The sequence below is a fragment of the Meriones unguiculatus genome, chromosome 4 (assembly GCF_030254825.1).
Source record: "Meriones unguiculatus strain TT.TT164.6M chromosome 4, Bangor_MerUng_6.1, whole genome shotgun sequence".
In the NCBI taxonomy this organism is placed as follows: domain Eukaryota; kingdom Metazoa; phylum Chordata; class Mammalia; order Rodentia; family Muridae; genus Meriones; species Meriones unguiculatus.
In genome coordinates this window covers 127,191,140-127,198,215 of record NC_083352.1, presented here as the reverse complement: position 1 = coordinate 127,198,215, position 7,076 = coordinate 127,191,140, and the positions used below count along the sequence as shown (strand labels likewise).

At 50.0% G+C, this 7,076-nt stretch overlaps 1 protein-coding gene across 1 annotated transcript in view; it reads right to left on the bottom strand.

Annotated features, from left to right (window-relative positions):
• Positions 1-298: 298 nt before the first annotated feature.
• Fam110a (family with sequence similarity 110 member A) overlaps positions 299-7,076 on the bottom strand; it is a 75,684-nt gene continuing 68,906 nt past the window's right edge. The window contains exon 2 of the transcript XR_009591633.1: positions 299-924. The gene's annotated coding sequence lies outside the window, so the exon portion shown is untranslated. The remainder of the gene's footprint in view (positions 925-7,076) is intronic.

The window sequence follows — 7,076 nt, the reverse complement described above, 5'->3', positions numbered from 1 at the left end:
CCTCTTGCCTGCCTGCCCCCTGATGCCAGTGAGGAAGCGCTAGGATGGGCTATCATTGTTCTGCACACCTTGGAGGGCTCCAGGCAGAGGGTACAGGGTGACATGAGGAAACCAAACGCCGTGAAAGCTTACTTTCCCTGCCCATGTCCAGCATGGCAAACCCTGGAGAAGGAACCAGTAGCCCTGACAGGCCCAAACCCAACCCCCAAACTCTGGCACCTCGGTCTTCCCCATCTTCCAGCGAAAGAGGAGTATCTTAGGAAGAGTTTCTATTGCTGTGATGAAACACTGGGTTGGGAGGGATTGTTTATTTGGGTTTACTTGGCTTACATTTTCACATCACAGTCTATCACTGAAGGAAGTCAGGGCGGAAACACAAACAGGGCAGGAACCTGGAGCCAGGAGCTGATGCAGAGGCCATGAAGGGTGCTGTTTCCTGGCTTGCTCCATATATGTTGCTCAGTCTGCTTTCTTACAGAATCCGAGAGCACCAGCCCAGGGGTGGCCCCACCCACTATGGCCTGGGCCCTCCCCCATTAACTAAGAAAATGCCTCACAGGCTAGCCCACAGTCCAATCCAATTGAACATTTTCTCAGCTGGGGTTCCCTCCTCTCAGATGATTCTAGCTTGTGACAAGTTGACATAAATTAGCAGCACAGGGAAGGAGGCCTGAGGCCCAGACAGAAGCCCCTCTTCAGCAAGGTTAGGGATGAGTCGCTGGGAGACCTGGGGGAAGGAGGGGTTGCTTCTCTAGATGTCTCCAGCCCTGGTCTCAGAACAGTAGAATCGCTAGGCAGAGCTCAGACAGCAAGTCCCTGTGGTGCAGCTGCTCCGGGACCTTCAGGGCAGGCACTTGCTGCAATTGTCCCATCACCTCGGGCAGGTCACAATGAAAATGGGTGTGTGGCACAAAGATCGTCCACCTGTATGAGATGGGGATAGAGGAAGGTTTGAACCCAGTGCATTTGGCCCAAGAACTCCATAGGAAAAAGGATTGAAGGGATGGGGGAGGGGAGTATAGGGAAGGAGAAGGGAGAAGGGAGGGAGTACAGAAAGGATTCATCCTCAGCCTTCAGCATCCCAAGGGCTGGGAAGAAAACAAAACAAACAAATAAACAACCAGTATGATTCCATGACCAAGCAAGGCCATGCCGGGGCCTGGAACTCAGGACACTGTGTGTCCTGGCCTCTGATTTGCCAATCATGGCTCAAACTTTATTCCCAGAGAGATCCCACCCAAAGGAAAGGTCTGAAGGAGCCATAAGCCAGAGCCTCCGGGTTCCATAGTCTGTCATAGAATCTAGAGGCCAGGAACACAGCACTCCCTATCCCTACTGACCCAGGACTGGAAGTGTGGCCCCCGTCTCACTCCTCTGTGGGGACTGTCCACACATACCCATCTTCTCAGTAAAAGTGGCCACTCAAGGAGTCAGTTATATTTGCATTTCTGCTGGCCACATGATGTATTGTGAAATAAGGCTCTGTCCCAAGGAGAGAAGGAAACCTTTTCATTGTGGTGGTGGTTTGGTTTTTTTGAGGCAGAGTATTGAGTGTTTTAGGCTATCCTTGAACTTGGTAGATAGCCGAGGATGACTCTAAATTTCTAATCTTCCTGCCTTCACCTTTGGATTGCTGAAGTTCCAGGCACGAACTACCATGCCCAGTTTAGGAGGTACTGGGGATTGAGCCCACGTCTCCACACATGATAGGCAAGCATCCTACCACTGAGCCACATCCAAGCCCCAGAAGGACTCACTTGAATAGCGTGGGAGGGGGTCAGCATGAGAGAGAGTGGCTGTTTTGCCAACCAATGTCCTCCTAGAGGTCTCAGGGGATTTGAGGAAGGAAGTGAGCCCTACAGAATGTTTTCTGTTGTCCCCAAGAGGTAGTGAAAGGACCAGTGAAGTTTCCTCTTAGGTGAGAGTGTGGCCTTCGGGTTCAGCAGGTTTTCTTGTGTGCTCCCTCCAACCACTGCCACCAGCCCTGTTTTCTGTCAGGATTTCAGGACGGTGTGCAATCCAGGACATTCAAACTTGTACAGCCACTTTGGAAATCAGCATGGCAGTGCCTCAGAAAATTGGGAATTAATCTACCTCAATACCCAGCTATACCACTCTGGGTTTATACCCAAAGGATGCTCCACCATACCACAGGATACTTGCTCAACTTTGTTCATAGAAACTTTATTCACAATAGCCAGAAACTGGAAACAACCTTCATGTCCCTCAACCAAAGACTGGATAAAGCAAATGTGATACACTTACACAATGGAGTATTACTTAGCTGTTAAAATAATAATAATAATAACATTGTCAGGCATGGTGGTGCATGCCTTTAATCCCAGCACTTGGGAGGCAAAGACAGGCAGGTGTCTATGAGTTCAAGCCTAGCCTGGTCTACAGAATGAGTTCCAGTACAGATAAGACTGTTACACAGAAAAACCCTGTCTTGGGGGAGGGAGAGACATATGAAATTTGCAGGCAAATGGATAGAACTAGAAAAAAATAAATCACCCTGAGTGAGGTAACTGAGATAGAGAGATAAACATGGTATGTACTACCTTATAAGAGAATATTAGCTGTAAAGCACAGATCCAGAGAGGCCAAGCAGCAAGGGCTTATTGGGTGCTGCAAGGCTCTCCTGGAGAAGGGAAAATAGAATAGATTTGGCAGCTGGACTTGGGGTGGGGTGGGAACCGGAGAGGTCAGGGGGAGAACGGAAAGAGAGAGTACTGGGAGAGATGACTGGAATTAGGGGGCAATTCGGGGCAAGGTAGAAACCCAGTGCAATGGACATTTCCTGGAATCTATGAGGATGACTCTAGCAAAGACCCCTACTGATGGGAGATACAGAGTCTGAACTGGCCACTTTCCGTAACCAGGCAAGGCTTCCAGTGGAGGCACTGGGACACCAACCCAGCTACAGAACTTTCAACCCACAGTCCGTCCTGCCTGAAAGATGTGCTGGCTGGGGTAAAGGTGGCGCAGAACTTGAGGGAGCGGCCAGCCAATGACTCGTCCAACTTGAGACCTACACCTTGAGAGGAAGCTCATGCCTGACACTGCCTAGACAGCCAGTGTCAAGAACCAGAGACTGGGTAATCTAGAGAGCTAGGATAGAACTAATATGACGGGGGGCGGGGCAGTCAATAAAATGATTCCTAATGATACTCTGCTATACTCACATACTGGAGCCTAGCAATTGTCATAAGGGAAATTTCATCCAGCAACTGAAAGGAACAGATACAGAAACCCACAGCCAAATATTAGGTGTAATTTGGAGAATGCCAAGGAAGAGAGAGAAGAATTGTAGGAGCCAGCAGAGTCAAGGACACCACAAGAACATAACTTACAGAATCAACTAACCAGAGCTCAAAGGAGCTCACAGAGGTAGAAGAAAAAAAATCAGAGAGCCTGTGGGGTTGACCTAAGTCCTCTGATATATGTTACGGTTGTGTAGCTTGGTGCTCTTGTGGAACTCTTAACAGTCGGAGGAGGGTGGGGGGTTGTCTCTGATTCTTTTGCCTGCTCTTGGGATCCTTTCCCTCCTACTGGGTCGCCTCCTCCAGTCTTGATATGAGGGAATATGCCCAGTTTAATTGTAACTTGATATGCCATGTTTGCTTGACATCCCTAGGTGTCCTGCTCTTTTCTGAAGGGAAAGAGGGAAGGAATGGAGCTGGGGGAGAGGGGAGATGTATGTGGGGAAGTGAAAACTGGGAGAAGAAGAGGAAGGGAAAACTGTGGTCGAAATGTAATATCTAAGAGAAGAATAAATAAATAAAAATTTTAAATTAAATTAAATTTAAAAAAAATAAAATGACTAATTTTGGTGAAGTTCAACTCATAAATCACATGTGACTCAACACTTGAGTCACACATCCTGTGTTGTGACTTTTGTGTCTCTGAGACCACACCTGACAGAAACGGGTTATGGTAAAAAAAATAAATAAAACTTTCTGGCAAAGGCAACCCTCATGACCTGCCTCCACCAGCCAGGCCGTATCTCCTAAAGGCTGCACAGCTAACCTAGTACCACGAGCTGGGTTCAACCATGAGCCTGTATGGAACTGTACAGATTCAAACTGTGACATGTGATTTGATTTTGGTGGTGGTGGTGGTGGTAGTGGTGGTGGTGGTGGTGGTGGTGGTTTGTTTAAGGCTCTCTCTATGTAGTCCTCGCTGTCCTGGGACTCACTATGTAAACCACACTGGTCTTGAACTCACAGAGATCCACCTGCCTCTGCCTCCTGAGTGCTGGGATTAATCTAGGAGGTTCCCCGCCCCCATGATCCACTTTGAGTCTTGCTCTAGGATATTGAAGGCCCTGAGTTTGCTATAGTTTTCTAACCTTCTTGGAGGAGCAGCTCCAGGCAGACAGCAACCAATCCCCACAGGCATGGGGGGACTCCTTCAGGTTCCGATGAAGCTGGCCACCCACCACACAGGAATCCCTTGGTGCCTGCCCTTCCTGTCTGTAGAGACTGGGTACTGCCTGGGAACAAGGCAGGGCATGTGGGGGTGGCACAGTCCCCAAGCCAAACAGAAACGGGAGTAAAACGGACGTGACATTCTAAGCATGTTCCCAGTGCCCAGAAAGCCTCTCAGACTCCACCCTGTGATGACTGAAAGAGGTCCCCTTGGTAGCCATGTTAATCAATGAGTTTTGGTATGTCCCTTTCCCAGGCTGCCTGATATGCCACAAAGCCGACACTTAAGATGCCAAACATGGGGTCCCCCAGAGCTTCAGTGTCAGCAGCTTGCCATCACTGTGTTTCTGGTCTTCCTCCGGAGCTTAGGCCATCCCCGTCCTAGAGCTTCTCAGCCCCTGGTGGTGGCCATGGTCCTGGCTGCCTACGGCTTGCAGCCCCATTGCTCCATCTTTAGTGACATCCTCACAGGAAGCCCTGCCTGTTGAAGGATTCCAGGTGGAGGGCTAGGGAGTTGTTCTGCAGTTGGAGAGAAGGCTGCTCACCCTGAAGAAGATCTCCACACTCAGGTTCATCTTTCCGTGTCTGCACCTTTCAGAATACTTAGACAAACAAGTTTGGAATAGACCAATCAAGAAGAATTCTGGGAAAGTAGAAAAGGTCACTTGTCATGTCTGAGACATGTCCGTGGGATTGAGTCTTCCCTGCTTGACACCCACATGCACCACTCAATCTATCCTGGCGACAGTTGGGGACAAATGCGTGTTCACCAGGTTCCAGACTCTGAGGCTCAGGGCGGGGCACTGGCTGGCTAGAACTGCCTTGGTTCCTCCTTCCTCACAAACCTCCAGAGTGTGTGCCTTGAAGGACCAGTGTCCTCCTCCATGATTCACTGGGGCGCCATAGTTCAGAATGATCTAGCCTGTCAGTCTGAGCTGGGGCCATAGGAAGACTTACCTGGCCATAGGTTTTGTCCTCTAGCAGGCTAGCTCAGCCTCACTCACAAGGTGGCCTTGGGGTTCCAAGGAAATGGAAAAGCAAACCCCGTGGCACAAGGCCAAGCCAAGCTTCTTCATGTCTCTGTTTGAAAGTGTCCCCCTAGCCAAAGTAAGTGACAGGGCCAAAGCCATCATTCTCAAGGACAGGGAAGAGAGCCTACCTCTTTATAGGATGAGCTAAGGGCATGGGGGCATGGGAGCACAGTGTGCTTCTGGGCTTGCGGGGAGGTCTACCACAGAAATAACCCTCTGTCCAACAACAGGGGGCATTTAAACTCTCCCGCTGGAGTCTTGGAGGCATAGGCCACTACTAAACACAATTATAGAAGATTGTGCTGAGGAAAGTACGTCCTTGTGTGTCATCAAGTAGGAACAGTGAGTTAGAAAAGTGCACAAGTCCTTTCCCAACCACCAGGTTGTCACAAACATAAAACTGGACAATACCAGTGGCAGGTAGAGCGATGACCCAGTCCGGTGGGAAGCAGTCTGTGCAGCCAGCCACATCCCAGCAAGGACACCCTTCGCTCAGTCCCCCAGACACATGAACCCTTGCTCTGGGCTAAAACGCTCTGGAGGGGGAGAGACAGATTCACTAGGAAAAGTGAAAGTTCCTGAACGGAGCCAGCATCCATCTGCAAGGCTGAAGGAACACAGGGTATAATTACAGGATCCAGCACCTCCCAGCAGGAGGGAAAATGACCCTAGGCCTGAGGCCAAGCCAGGATATGCAATCTTGACAGACCTGAAAACTGTGGGCTGAAAACTGCGGGCAAAAAAAGCACATCCCACAGAAGACTGCCTGTCTCCCTTCAGAAAACACAAAAAGCATCTACATTGATTGCAGAGATCTGTAGAGACGGAGCAGCTCTGTGAAGGCGCTGAAAGCCATGCCTGCGCAGCCTGGGCTGGGTCAGTCCTTTCAAAGCTGAAGACAACTATGCAAACTCTTGATCTACGTGAGGGGTGCATGCACGGAAGGGTGGTTTGTTGCAATGTTTTTCCAAAAGTTAAATCTGAAACAAGTAAAATAAAATTTAAAGCTGGTTTAGAGTCTAGCCTTGAACTTGTGTGTATGCTGTGTATGTGCACGAGTTAGTGTTTCGAAAAACATCACTAAAAACCTATGTAGAAATGACTGGGGGGAAAGACTATGAAGCTGACAGCGGACTCTGCCCCAGCGGGGGGGCACTTCCCACCGGGGACATGCTGTGCTTGTTAAATGAAAATAAACAGAATCCAGTAGGGGCTGCTGGTTCTCTGGGTCACAAGCTCCACCAGGCCTCTGCAGGGTCCCAAGTTCCAAAATAGATCTGCACCCCCACTGCCACCCCGACCTGGCAGGCTTGGTCCTCTCCTCCTGGAGGAGAGCCAGAGGCAGGCTGGGGCTGAGCTCCTGGCCTGAGAAAGGACAGGCATGGCAGTGGCCCAGGCTACCCAGGGCCAAAAGGATACACATTCTGCTATGGTCCTCAGGGTCTTCAGCCTGACAGGACCAAGGTAATTCTCAAGAGCACAGGAGGGAGACAGAAGCCAAAGGACCTTCCACAGAGCCCATTTGTTGACCACAGAGGCAGCTGTGTCTGGGGCCCATCTGCCTGGGCAGCTGCTGGAACAAGGGGTGGCTTGGGTCAGAGCCAACACAGTTTTT